Source organism: Danio rerio, chromosome 17 (genome assembly GCF_052040795.2).
Source record: "Danio rerio strain M-AB ecotype USA chromosome 17, GRCz13ab, whole genome shotgun sequence".
NCBI classification, from domain to species: domain Eukaryota; kingdom Metazoa; phylum Chordata; class Actinopteri; order Cypriniformes; family Danionidae; genus Danio; species Danio rerio.
Genome location: NC_141037.1, coordinates 41,829,157 through 41,842,642, shown reverse-complemented (window position 1 = coordinate 41,842,642; position 13,486 = coordinate 41,829,157).

The window sequence follows — 13,486 nt, the reverse complement described above, 5'->3', positions numbered from 1 at the left end:
CCTATGGGCTTCTGACCCCAGCAAGCTACCCAGGGGTCCACCTCTCTCCCTGGACTTGCAGTAGAGGCTCCAGGGTGCCCCCTTGCCCTCCACCCATGGGCCTGTGACCCCGTAAGTTACCCAAGGGTCCACAACTCTCCCTGGACTTGCAGTAGAGGCCCCAGGGTGCCCCCTGGCCCTCCACCTAGGGGCCTCTGACCCCAGCAAGCTACCCAGGGGTCCACATCTCTCCCTGGACTTGCAGTAGAGGCCCCAGGGTGCCCCTGGCCCTCCACCTATGGGCTTCGTACCCCAGCAAGCTATCCAGGGGTCCACCTCTCTCCCTGGATCAGCAGGATAGGCCCCAGGTTGCCCCGTGGCCTCCACCTAGGGGCCTCTGACCCCAGCAAGCTACCCAGGGGTCCACATCTCTCCCTGGACTTGCAGTCGAGGCCCCAGGGTGCCCCCTGGCCCTCCACCTAGGGGCCTCTGACCCCAGCAAGCTACCCAGGGGTCCACATCTCTCCCTGGACTTGCAGTAGAGGCCCCAGGGTGCCCCTGGCCCTCCACCTTTGGGCTTCGTACCCTAGCAAGCTACCCAGGGGTCAATCTCTCTCCCTGGACTTGCAGTAGAGGGACCAGGGTGCCCCCTGGCCCTCCACAAATGGGCCTCTGAACCCAGCAAGCTACCCAGGGGTCCACCTCTCTCCCTGGACTTACAGTAGAGGCCCCAGGGTGCCCCCTGGCCCTCCACCTAGGGGCCTAAGACCCCAGCAAGCTACACAGGGGTCCAATTATCTCCCTGGACTGGCAGTATAGGCCTCAGGGTGCCCCCTGGTCCTCCACCTAGGGGCTTCTGACCCCAGCAAGCTACCCAGGGGTCCACAACTCTCCCTGGACTTTCAGTAGATTCTCCAGGGTGCCCCCTGGCCCTCCACCTAGGGGCATCTGACCCCAGAGCTCTAATCAGGGGTCCATCTTTCTCCCTGGACTTGACATAGAGGCCCCAGGGTGCCCACTGGCCCTCCACCTAGGGGCCTAAAACCCCAGCAAGCTACCCAGGGGTCCACCTTTCTCCCTGGACTTGAAGTAGAGGGCCCTGGGTGCCCCCTGGCTCTCCACCTATGGGCCTCTGAACCCAGCAAGCTACCCAGGGGTCCACTTCTCTCCCTGGACTTGCAGTAAAGGCCCCAGGGTGCCCCCTTGCCCTCCACCTTGGGGCCTCTGACCACAGCAAGTTACCCAAGGGTCCACAACTCTCCCTTGACTTGCAGTAGAGGCCCCAGGGTGCCCCTTGGCCCTCCACCTAGGGCCCTCTCAGCCAAGCAAACTACCCAGGGGTCCACCTCTCTCCTTGGACTTGCAGGATAGGCCCCAGGGTGCCCCCTGGCCCTCCACCTGGTTTCCTCTGACACCAGCAAGCTACCCAGGGGTCCAACTCTCTCCCTGGACTTGCGTTAGAGGCCCTGGGGTACCCCCTTGCCCTCTACCTATGGGCTATAGACCTCATCAAGCTACCCAGGGATCCACCTCTTTCCCTGGACTTGCAGTATAGGCCCCAGGGTGCCCCCTTGCCCTCCACCTAGCGGCCTCTTACCCCAGGAAGCTACCCAGGGGTCCACCTTTCTCCCTGGACTTGAAGTATAGGCCCCAGGATGCCCACTGGCCCTCCAGCTAGGGGCCTAAGACCCCAGCAAGCTACCCAGGGATCCACAACTCTCCCTTGACTTGCAGTAGAGGCCCCAGGGTGCCCCTTGGCCCTCCACCTAGGGGCCTCTCAGCCAAGCAAACTACCAAGGGGTCCACCTCTCTCCATGGACTTGCAGGATAGGCCCCAGGGTGCCCCCTGGCCCTCCACCTAGTTGCCTCTGACCCCAGCAGGCTACCCAGGGGTCCAACTCTCTACTTGGACTTGCAGTAGGGGCCCTAGGGTACCTCCTGGCCCTCCACCTAGGGGCCTAGGACACCTGAAAGCTTCCCAGAGGTCCACCTCTCTTCCTGGACTTGCAGTATAGGCCCCAGGGTGGCCCCTGGCCCTCCACCTAGTTGCCTCTGACCCCAGCAAGCTACCCAGGGGTCCAACTCTTAACTGGACTTGCAGTAGGGGCCCTAGGGTGCCTCCTGGCGCTCCACCTAGGGGCCTCTGATCCCAGCAAGCAACCCAAGGGTCCACCTTTCTCCCTGGACTTGCAGTATAGGCCCCAGGGTGCCCGCTGGCCCTCCACCAAGGGGCCTCTGACCCCAGCAAGTTACCCAAGGGTCCACAACTCTCCCTTGACTTGCAGTAGAGGCCCCAGGGTGCCCCTTGCCCCTCCACCTAGGTGCCTCTGACCCCAGCAAGCTACCCAGTGGTCTCTCTCCCTGGATCTGCAGGATAGGCCCCAGGTTGCCCCGTGGCCCTCCACCTAGGGGGCCTCTGACCTCAGAAAGCTACCCAAGGGTCCACCTCTCTTCCTGGACTTGCAGTATAGGCCCCAGGAAGACCTCTGGCCCACCGACTATGGGCTTTTGACCCCAGCAAGCTACCCAGGGGTCCACCTCTCTCCCTGGACTTGCAGTAGAGGCCTAAAGGTGCTCCTTGGCCCTCCACCTAGGGGCCTCTGACCTCAGCAAGCTACCTGGGGGTCCACCTCTCTCCCTGGACTTGCAGTAGAGGCCCCTGGAAGCACCTTGGCCCTCCTTCTAGGGGCCTCTGACCCCAGCAAGCTACCCAGGAGTCGACCTCTCTTCCTGGACTTGCAGTATAGGCCCCTCGGTGCCCCCTTGCCCTCCACCCAAGGGGCCTCTGAACCCAGCAGGCTACTCAGGGGTCCACATCTCTCCATGGACTTGCAGTATATGCCCCAGGGTGCCCCCTGGCTCTCCACCTAGGGGTTTAACACCACAGCAAGCTACCCAGGGGGTCCACCTCTCTCCCTGGACTGGCAGTACAGGCCCCAGGGTGCCCCCTGGCCCTCTACTTAGTGGCCTCTGACACAAAAAAGTTCCCCAGGGGTCCACCTCTCTCCCTGGACTTGCAGGATTTTACCCAAGGGGCCCCTTGGCCCTCCACATAGTTGCCTCTGACCCCAGCAAGCTACCCAGGGGTCCACCTCTCTCCCTGGACTTGCAGTAGAGGCCCTAGGGTACCTTCTGGCCCTCCACCTAGGGGCCTAAGACCCCAGCAAGCTACCCAGAGGTCCAAAACTCTCCCTGGACTTGCAGTAGAGATCCCAGGGTGCCCCTTTGCCCAACACCTAGGGGCCTCAGACCCCAGCAAGCTACCCAGGGGTCCACCTCTGTTCCTGGACTTGCAATATAGGCCCCAGGGAGCCCCCTTGCCCTTCACCCAGGGGCCTCTGACCCCAGCAAGCTACCCAAGGGTCCACAACTCTCCCTGGACTTGCAGTAGAGGCCCCAGGGTGCCCCTTGGCCTTCCACCTAGGCCACTCTCAGCCAAGCAAACTACCCAGGGATCCACCTCTCTCCCTGGACTTGCAGGATAGGCCCCAGGGTGCCCCCTGGCCCTCCACCTAGTTGCCTCTGACCCCAGCAGGCTACCCAGGGGTCCAACTCCCTACTTGGACTTGCAGTAGGAGCCCTAGGGTACCTCCTGGCCCTCCACCTAAGGGCCTAGGACACCTGAAAGCTTCCCAGAGGTCCACCTCTCTTCCTGGACTTGCAGTATAGGCCCCAGGGTGCCCCCTGGCCCTCCACCTAGTTGCCTCTGACCCCAGCAAGCTACCCAGGGGTCCAACTCTTTACCTGGACTTGCAGTAGGGGCCCTAGGGTGCCTCCTGGCGCTCCACCTAGGAGCCTCTGATCCCAGCAAGCTACCCAAGGGTCCACCTTTCTCCCTGGACTTGCAGTAGAGGCACCAGGGTGCCCGCTGGCCCTCCACCTAGGGGCCTCTGACCCCAGCAAGCTACCCAGGGGTCCACAACTCTCCCTAGACTTGCAGTAGAGGCCCAAGGGTGCCCCCTGGCCCTCCACCTAGGGTTCTCAGACCCTAGGAATCTACCAAGGGGTCCACAACTATCCCTGGACTTGCACTAGAGGCCCCAAGGGGCCCCCTGGTCCTCCACCTAAGGGCCTCTGACCCCAGCTAGCTACCCAGGGGTCCACCTTTCTCCCTGGACTTGCAGTAGAGGCCCTAGGGTACCCCCTGGCGCTCCACCTAGGGGCTTTATTCCCCAGCAAGCTACCCAGGGGTCCACCTCTCTCCCTGGACTTGCAGTAGAGGCCCTAGGGTACCCCCTGGCCCTCCGGCTAGTGGCGCTGACCCCAGAAAGCTACTCAGGGGTCCAGCTCTCTCCCTGGACTTGCAGTATAGGCCCCAAGGTGCCTCCTTACCCTCCACCTAGGGGCCTCTTACCCCAGGAAGCTACCCAGGGGTCCACCTTTCTTCCTGGACTTGCAGTATAGGCCCCAGGGAGCCCCCTTGCCCTCCACCCAGGGGCCTCTGACCCCAGCAAGCTACCCAAGGGTCCACAACTCTCCCTGGACTTGCAGTAGAGGCCCCAGTGTGCCCCTTGGCCATCCACCTAGGCCACTCTCAGCCAAGCAAACTACCCAGGGATCCACCTCTCTCCCTGGACTTGCAGGATAGGCCCCAGGGTGCCCCCTGGCCCTCCACCTAGTTGTCTCTGACCCCAGCAGGCTACCCAGGGGTCCAACTCTCTACCTGGACTTGCAGTAGGGGCCCTAGGGTACCTCCTGGCCCTCCACCTAGGGGCCTAGGACACCAGCAAGCTTCCCAGAGGTCCACCTCTCTTCCTGGACTTGCAGTTAAGGCCCCAGGGTGCCCCCTGGCCCTTCACATAGGTGGCTCTGACCCCAGCAAGCTACCCAGGGGTCCAACTCTTTACCTGGACTTGCAGTAGGGGCCCTAGGGTGCCTCCTGGCCTTCCACTTAGGGGCCTCTGATCCCAGCAAGCTACCGAAGGGTCCACCTTTCTCCCTGGACTTGAAGTATAGGCCCCAGGGTGCCCACCGTCCCTCCACCTAGGGGCCTAAGACCCCAGCAAGCTACCCAGGGGTCCACAACTCTCCCTGGACTTGCAGTAGAGGCCCCAGGGTGACCCATGGCCCTCCACCTAGGGGCCTAAGATCCCAGCAAGCTACCCAGGGTCCACCTCTCTCCCTGGACTTGCAGTAAAGGCCCCAGGGTGCCCCCCTTGCCCTCCACCTAGGGGCCTAGGACCCCAGCAAGCTAACCAGAGGTCCACCTCTCTCCCTGGACTTGCAGTAGAGGCCCCTGGGTGCCCCCTGGCCCTCCACCTAGGGGCCTCTGACCCCAGCAAGCTACCCAGGGTTCCACCTCTTTTCGTGGACTTGCAGTAGAGGCCCTAGGGTACCTCCTGGCCCTACACCTAGGGGCCTCTGACCCCAGCAAGCTACCCAGGGGTCCACCTTTCTCCCTGGCCTTGCAGTATAGGCCCCAGGGTGCCCACTGGCCCTCCATCTAAGGGCATAAGACCCCAGCAAGCTACCCAGGGGTTCACAACTCTCCCTGGACTTGCAGAAGAGGCCCCAGGGTGCCCCTTGGCCCTCCACCTAGGGGCCTCTGACCCCAGCAAGCTACCCAGGGGTCCACAACTCTCCCTGGACTTGCAATAGAGGCCCCAGGGTGCCCTTTGGCCCTCCACCTAGGGGCCTCTGACCCCAGCAAGCTACCCAGGGGTCCACATCTCTCCCTAGACTTGCAGTATAGGCCCCAGGGTGCCCCCTGGCCCTCCACCTTGGGGCCTAAGATCCCAGCAAGCTACCCAGGGGTCCACCTCTCTCCTTGGACTTGCAGTAGAGGACCCAGGGTGCCCCCTGGCCCTCAACCTAGGGGCCTAAGACCCCAGTAAGCTACCCAGGGGTCAAAATATCTCCCTGGACTGGCAGTATAGGCCCCAGGGTGCCCCCTGGCCCTCCACCTAAGGGCCTCTGACCCCAGCAAGCTACACAGGGGTCCACCTCTCTCCCTGGATTTGCGTTAGAGAACCTAGGGTTCCCCCTTGCCCTCCACCTATGGGCTTCAGACCTCATCAAGCTACCCAGGGATCCACCTCTTTTCCTGGACTTGCAGTATAGGCCCCAGGGTACCACCTGGCCCTCCACTTAGGGGCCTCTTACCCCAGGAAGCTAACCAGGGGTCCACATCTCTCCCTGGACTTGCACTAGAGGCCCCAGGGTGCCCCCTGGCACTCCACCTAGGGGCCTATGACCCCAGCAAGCTACCCAGGGGTCCACCTCTCTCCCTGGACTGGCAGTATAGGCCCCAGGGTGCCCCCTGGCCCTCCACCTAGGGGCCTCTGACCCCAGCAAGCTACCAAGGGGTCCACAACTCTCCCTGGACTTGCAGTAGAGGCCCCAGGGTGCCCCCTGGCATTACTCCTAGGGGCCTACGACACCAGCAAGCTACCCAGGGGTCCACCTCTCTCAATGGACTTGCAGTAGAAACCCCAGGAAGCCCCCTTGCCCTCCACCTAGGGGCCTCTGACCCCAGCAAGCTACCCAGGGGCCTACCTCTCTCCCTGGACTTGCAGTAGAGGACCCAGGGTGCCCGCTGGCCCTCCACCAAGGGGCCTCTGACCCCAGCAAGCTACCCAGGGGTCGACAACTCTCACTAGACTTGCAGTGGAGGCCCAAGGGTGCCCCCTGGCCCTCCACCTAGGGTCCTCAGACCCTTGGAATCTACCAAGGGGTCCACAACTATCCCTGGACTTGCACTAGAGTACGCATTGTGCCCACTGGCCGTCCACCTAAGGGCCTATGACCCCAGCTAGCTACCCAGGGGTCCACCTCTCTCCCTGGACTTGCAGTAGAGGCCCTAGGGTACCCCCTGGCCCTCAACCTAGGGGCTTTATTCCACAGCAAGCTACCCAGGGGTCCACCTCTCTCCCTGGACTTGCAGGATAGGCCCCAGGGTGCCCCCTGGCCCTCCACCTAGTTGCCTCAGACCCTAAGAATCTACCAAGGAGTCCACAACTATCCCTGGACTTGCACTAGAGGCCCCAGGGTGCCCCCTGGCCCTCCACCTAAGGGCCTCTGACCCCAGCTCGCTACCCAGGGGTCCACCTCTCTCCCTGGACTTGCGGTAGAGGCCCCAGGGTGCCTCTTGGCCCTCCACTTAGGGGCCTCTGACATCAGTAAGCTACCCAGGGGTCCACATCTCTCCCTGGACTTGCAATATAGGCCCCAGGGTGCCCCCTGGCCCTCCACCTAGGGGCTTCGTACCCGAGCAAGCTACCCAGGGGTCCACCTCTCTCCCTGGATCTGCAGAATAGGCCCCAGGGTGCCCCATGGCACTCCACCTATGGGCCTCTGACCTCAGGAAGCTACCTAGGAGTCCACCTCTCTCCCTGGACTTGCAGTATAGGCCCCAGGGTGCCCCCTGGCCCTCCACCTAAAGGCCTCTGACCCCTGAAAGCTACCCAAGAGTCCACCTCTCTTCCTGGACTTGCAGTAGAGGCCCAAGGATGCCCCCTGGCACTCCACCTTTTGGCCTCTGACCCCAGCAAGCTACCAATGGGTCCACAACTCTCCCTGGACTTGCAGTAGAGGCCCCAGGGTGCCTCCTGGCCCTCCACCTAGGGGCCTTTGACCCCAGCAAGCTACCCAGGGGTCCACCTCTCTCCCTGGACTTGCAGTAGAGGCCCCCCTGGCCCTCCACCTATGGGCTTCAGACCTCAGCAAGCTACCCAGGGGTCCACCTCTCTCCTTGGACTTGCAGAATAGGCCCCAGGGTGCCCCCTGGCCCTCCACCTAGGGGCCTCTGACCCCAGAAAGCTACCCAGGGGTCCACCTCTCTACCTGGACTTGCAGTAGAGGCCTAAAGGTGCTCCTTGGCCCTCCACCTAGGGGCCTCTGACCTCAGCAAGCTACCTGGGGGTCCACCTCTCTCCCTGGACTTGCAGTAGAGGCCCCTGGAAGCCCCTTGGCCTTCCTTCTAGGGGCCTCTGACCCCAGCAAGCTACCCAGGAGTCGACCTCTCTTCCTGGACTTGCAGTATAGGCCCCTGGGTGCCCCCTTGCCCTCCACCCAAGGGGCCTCTGAACCCAGCAGGCTACTCAGGGGTCCACATCTCTCCATGGATTTGCAGTATATGCCCCAGGGTGCCCCCTGGCTCTCCACCTAGGGGTTTAACACCACAGCAAGCTACCCAGGGGGTCCACCTCTCTCCCTGGACTGGCAGTACAGGCCCCAGGGTGCCCCCTGGCCCTCCACTTAGTGGCCTCTGACACAAAAAAGTTCCCCAGGGGTCCACCTCTCTCCCTGGACTTGCAGGATTTTCCCCAAGGGGCCCCATGGCCCTCCACCTAGTTGCCTCTGACCCCAGCAAGCTACCCAGGGGTCCACCTCTCTCCCTGGACTTGCAGTAGAGGCCCTAGGGTACCTTTAGGCCCTCCACCTAGGGGCCTAAGACCCCAGCAAGCTACCCAGAGGTCCAAAACTCTCCCTGGACTTGCAGTAGAGATCCCAGGGTGCCCCTTTGCCCTCCACCTAGAGGCCTCTGACCCCAGCAAGCTACCCAGGGGTCCACCTCTGTTCCTGGACTTGCAGTATAGGCCCCAGGGAGCCCCCTTGCCCTTCACCCAGGGGCCTCTGACCCCAGCAAGCTACCCAAGGGTCCACAACTCTCCCTAGACTTGCAGTAGAGGCCCCAGGGTGCCCCTTGGCCTTCCACCTAGGCCACTCTCAGCCAAGCAAACTACCCAGGGATCCACCTCTCTCCCTGGACTTGCAGGATAGGCCCCAGGGTGCCCCCTGGCCCTCCACCTAGTTGCCTCTGACCCCAGCAGGCTACCCAGGGGTCCAACTCCCTACTTGGACTTGCAGTAGGAGCCCTAGGGTACCTCCTGGCCCTCCACCTAGGGGCCTAGGACACCTGAAAGCTTCCCAGAGGTCCACCTCTCTTCCTGGACTTGCAGTATAGGCCCCAGGGTGCCCCCTGGCCCTCCACCTAGTTGCCTCTGACCCCAGCAAGCTACCCAGGGGTCCAACTCTTTACCTGGACTTGCAGTATAGGCCCCAGGGTGCCCCCTGGCCCTCCACCTAGTTGCCTCTGACCCCAGCAAGCTACCCAGGGGTCCAACTCTTTACCTGGACTTGCAGTAGGGGCCCTAGGGTGCCTCATGGCCTTCCACCTAGGGGCCTCTGATCCCAGTAAGCTACCCAAGGGTCCACCTTTCTCCCTGGACTTGAAGTATAGGCCCCAGGGTGCCCACCGTCCCTCCACCTAGGGGCCTAAGACCCCAGCAAGCTACCCAGGGGTCCACAACTCTCCCTGGACTTGCAGTAGAGGCCCCAGCGTGCCCCTTGGCCCTTCACCTAGGGGCCTAAGAACCCAACAAGCAACCCAGGGGTCCAAAACTCTCCCTGGACTTGCAGTAGAGGCCCCAGGGATCCCCCTGGCACTCCACCTACTGGCCTCTGACCCCAGCAAGCTACCCAAGGGTCCACCTCTCTCCCTAGACTTGCAGTAGAGGCCCCAGGGCTCCCCCTGGCCCTCCACCTAGGGGCCTCTGACCTCAGAAAGCTACCCAGGGGTCCTTCTCTCTTTCTGGACTTGCAATAGAGGCCCCAGGTTGCCCCCTGGCACTCCACCTAGGGGCCTATGACCCCAGCAAGCTACCCAGGGGTCCAAATATCTCCCTGGCCTGGCAGTATAGGCCCCAGGGTGCCCACTGGCCCTCCACCTAGGGGCTTCTGACCCCAGCAAGCTACCCAGAGGTCCCCAACTCTCTCTGGACTTTCTCTAGAGGCCCCAGGGTGAACCCTGGCCCTTCACCTAAGGGCTACTGACCCCAGCAAGCTACACAGGGGTCCACCTCTCTCCCTGGATTTGCGTTAGAGGCCCTAGGGTTCCCCCTTGCCCTCCACCTTTGGGCTTCAGTCCTCATCAAGCTACCCAGGGATCAACCTCTTTTCCTGGACTTGCAGTATAGGCCCCAGGGTGCCCCCTGGCCCTCCACCTAGGGGCCTCTGACCCTAGCAAGCTACCCAGGGGTCCATCTCTCTCCCTGGACTTGCAGTAGAGGGCCCAGGGTGTCCCTTGGCCCTCCATCTAGGGGCCTAGGACTCTAGCAAGCTACCCAGGGGTCCACATCTCTCCCTGGACATGCAGTAGTGGCCCCAGGGTGCCCCCTGGCACTCCACCTACTGGCCTCTGTCCCCAGCAAGCTACCAAGGGGTCCACAACTCTCCCTGGACTTGCAGTATAGGCCCCAGGGTGGCCCGCTGGCCCTCCACCTAGGGGCCTCTGACCCCAGCAAGCTACCCAGGGGTCCACAACTCTCCCTAGACTTGCAGTAGAGGCCCAAGGGTGCCCCCTGGCCCTCCACCTAGGGTTCTCAGACCCTAGGAATCTACCAAGGGGTCCACAACTATCCCTGGACTTGCACTAGAGGCCCCAGGGTGCCCCCTGGCCCTCCACCTAAGGGCCTCTGACCCCAGCTAGCTACCCTAGGGTCCACCTTTCTCCCTGGACTTGCCGTAGAGGCCCTAGGGTACCCCCTGGCGCTCCACCTAGGGGCTTTATTCCCCAGCAAGCTACCCAGGGGTCCACCTCTCTCCCTGGACTTGCAGTAGAGGCCCTAGGGTACCCCCTGGCCCTCTGGCTAGTGGCGCTGACCCCAGAAAGCTACTCAGGGGTCCAGCTCTCTCTCTGGACTTGCAGTATAGGCCCCAAGGTGCCTCTTTACCCTCCACCTAGGGGCCTCTTACCCCAGGAAGCTACCCAGGGGTCCACCTCTCTTCCTGGACTTGCAGTATAGGCCCCAGGGAGCCCCCTTGCCCTCCACCCAGGGGCCTCTGACCCCAGCAAGCTACCCAAGGGTCCACAACTCTCCCTGGACTTGCAGTAGAGGCCCCAGTGTGCCCCTTGGCCCTCCACCTAGGCCACTCTCAGCCAAGCAAACTACCCAGGGATCCACCTCTCTCCCTGGACTTGCAGGATAGGCCCCAGGGTGCCCCCTGGCCCTCCACCTAGTTGTGTCTGACCCCAGCAGGCTACCTAGGGGTCCAACTCTCTACCTGGACTTGCAGTAGGGGCCCTAGGGTACCTCCTGGCCCTCCACCTAGGGGCCTAGGACACCAGCAAGCTTCCCAGAGGTCCACCTCTCTTCCTGGACTTGCAGTTAAGGCCCCAGGGTGCCCCCTGGCCCTTCACATAGGTGGCTCTGACCCCAGCAAGCTACCCAGGGGTCCAACTCTTTACCTGGACTTGCAGTAGGGGCCCTAGGGTGCCTCCTGGCCTTCCACCTAGGGGCCTCTGATCCCAGTAAGCTACCCAAGGGTCCACCTTTCTCCCTGGACTTGAAGTATAGGCCCCAGGGTGCCCACCGTCCCTCCACCTAGGGGCCTAAGACCCCAGCAAGCTACCCAGGGGTCCACAACTCTCCCTGGACTTGCAGTAGAGGCCCCAGCGTGCCCCTTGGCCCTTCACCTAGGGGCCTAAGAACCCAACAAGCAACCCAGGGGTCCAAAACTCTCCCTGGACTTGCAGTAGAGGCCCCAGGGATCCCCCTGGCACTCCACCTACTGGCCTCTGACCCCAGCAAGCTACCCAAGGGTCCACCTCTCTCCCTAGACTTGCAGTAGAGGCCCCAGGGCTCCCCCTGGCCCTCCACCTAGGGGCCTCTGACCTCAGAAAGCTACCCAGGGGTCCTTCTCTCTTTCTGGACTTGCAATAGAGGCCCCAGGTTGCCCCCTGGCACTCCACCTAGGGGCCTATGACCCCAGCAAGCTACCCAGGGGTCCAAATATCTCCCTGGCCTGGCAGTATAGGCCCCAGGGTGCCCCCTGGCCCTCCACCTAGGGGCTTCTGACCCCAGCAAGCTACCCAGGGGTCCCCAACTCTCTCTGGACTTTCTCTAGAGGCCCCAGGGTGCCCCCTGGCCCTTCACCTAAGGGCTACTGACCCCAGCAAGCTACACAGGGGTCCACCTCTCTCCCTGGATTTGCGTTAGAGTCCCTAGGGTTCCCCCTTGCCCTCCACCTTTGGGCTTCAGTCCTCATCAAGCTACCCAGGGATCAACCTCTTTTCCTGGACTTGCAGTATAGGCCCCAGGGTGCCCCCTGGCCCTCCACCTAGGGGCCTCTTACCCTAGCAAGCTACCCAGGGGTCCATCTCTCTCCCTGGACTTGCAGTAGAGGGCCCAGGGTGTCCCTTGGCCCTCCATCTAGGGGCCTAGGACTCTAGCAAGCTACCCAGGGGTCCACATCTCTCCCTGGACATGCAGTAGTTGCCCCAGGGTGCCCCCTGGCACTCCACCTACTGGCCTCTGTCCCCAGCAAGCTACCCAGGGGTCCACCTCTCTCCCTAGACGTGCAGTAGAGGCCCCAGGGTGCCCCTTGGCCCTCCACCTAGGGGCCTCTGACATCAGCAAGCTACGCAGGGGTCCACCTCTCTCCCTGGACTTGCAGTATAGGCCCCAGGGTGCCCCCTGGCCCTCCACCTAGGGGCCTAGGACCCCAGCAAGCTACCCAGGGGTCCACCTCTCTCCCTGGACTTGCAGTAGATGCCCCAGGGTTCCCCCTGGCCCTCCACCTAGGGGCCTCTGACCTTAGCAAGCTACCCAGGGGTCCACCTCTCTACCTGGACTTGCAGTATAGTCCCCAAGGTGCTGCCTTACCCTCCACCTAGGGGCCCTTTTCCCCAGGAAGCTACCCTGGGGTCCACCTCTCTCCCTGGACTTGCAGGATAGGCTCCAGGGGGCCCCTGGCCCTCCATCTAGGGGCCACTGACCCCAGGAAGCTACCCAGGGGTCCACCTCTCTCCCTGGACCTGCAGTATAGGCCCCAGGGTGCCCCCTGGCCAACCACCTATGGGCTTCTGACTCCAGCAAGCTACCCAGGGGTCCACCTCTCTCCCTGGACTTGCAGTAGAGGCTCCAGGGTGCCCCCTTGCCCTCCACCCATGGGCCTGTGACCCCGTAAGTTACCCAAGGGTCCACAACTCTCCCTGGACAAGCAGTAGAGGCCCCAGGGTGCCCCCTGGCTCTCCACCTAGGGGCCTCTGACCCCAGCAAGCTACCCAGGGGTCCACTTCTCTCCCTGGACTTGCAGTAGAGGCCCCAGGGTGCCCCTGGCCCTCCATCTATGGGCTTCGTACCCCAGCAAGCTATCCAGGGGTCCACCTCTCTCCCTGGATCTGCAGGATAGGCCCCAGGTTGCCCCGTGGCCTTCACCCAGGGGCCTCTGACCTCAGAAAGCTACCCAGGGGTCCACCTCTCTTCCTGGACTTGCAGTATAGGCCCCAGGGTGCCCCCTGGCCCTCCACCAAGGGGCCTTTGACCCCTGAAAGCTACCCAGGAGTCCACCTCTCTTCCTGGACTTGCAGTAGAGGCCCCAGGGTGCCCCCTGGCCCTCCACCTAGGGGCCTCTGACCCTAACAAGCTACCCAGGGGTCCATCTCTCTCCCTGGACTTGCAGTAGAAGGCCCAGGGTGCCCCCTGGCCCTCCACTTATGGGCCTCTAAACCCAGCAAGCTACCCAGGGGTCCACCTCTCTCCCTGGACTTACAGTAGAGGCCCCA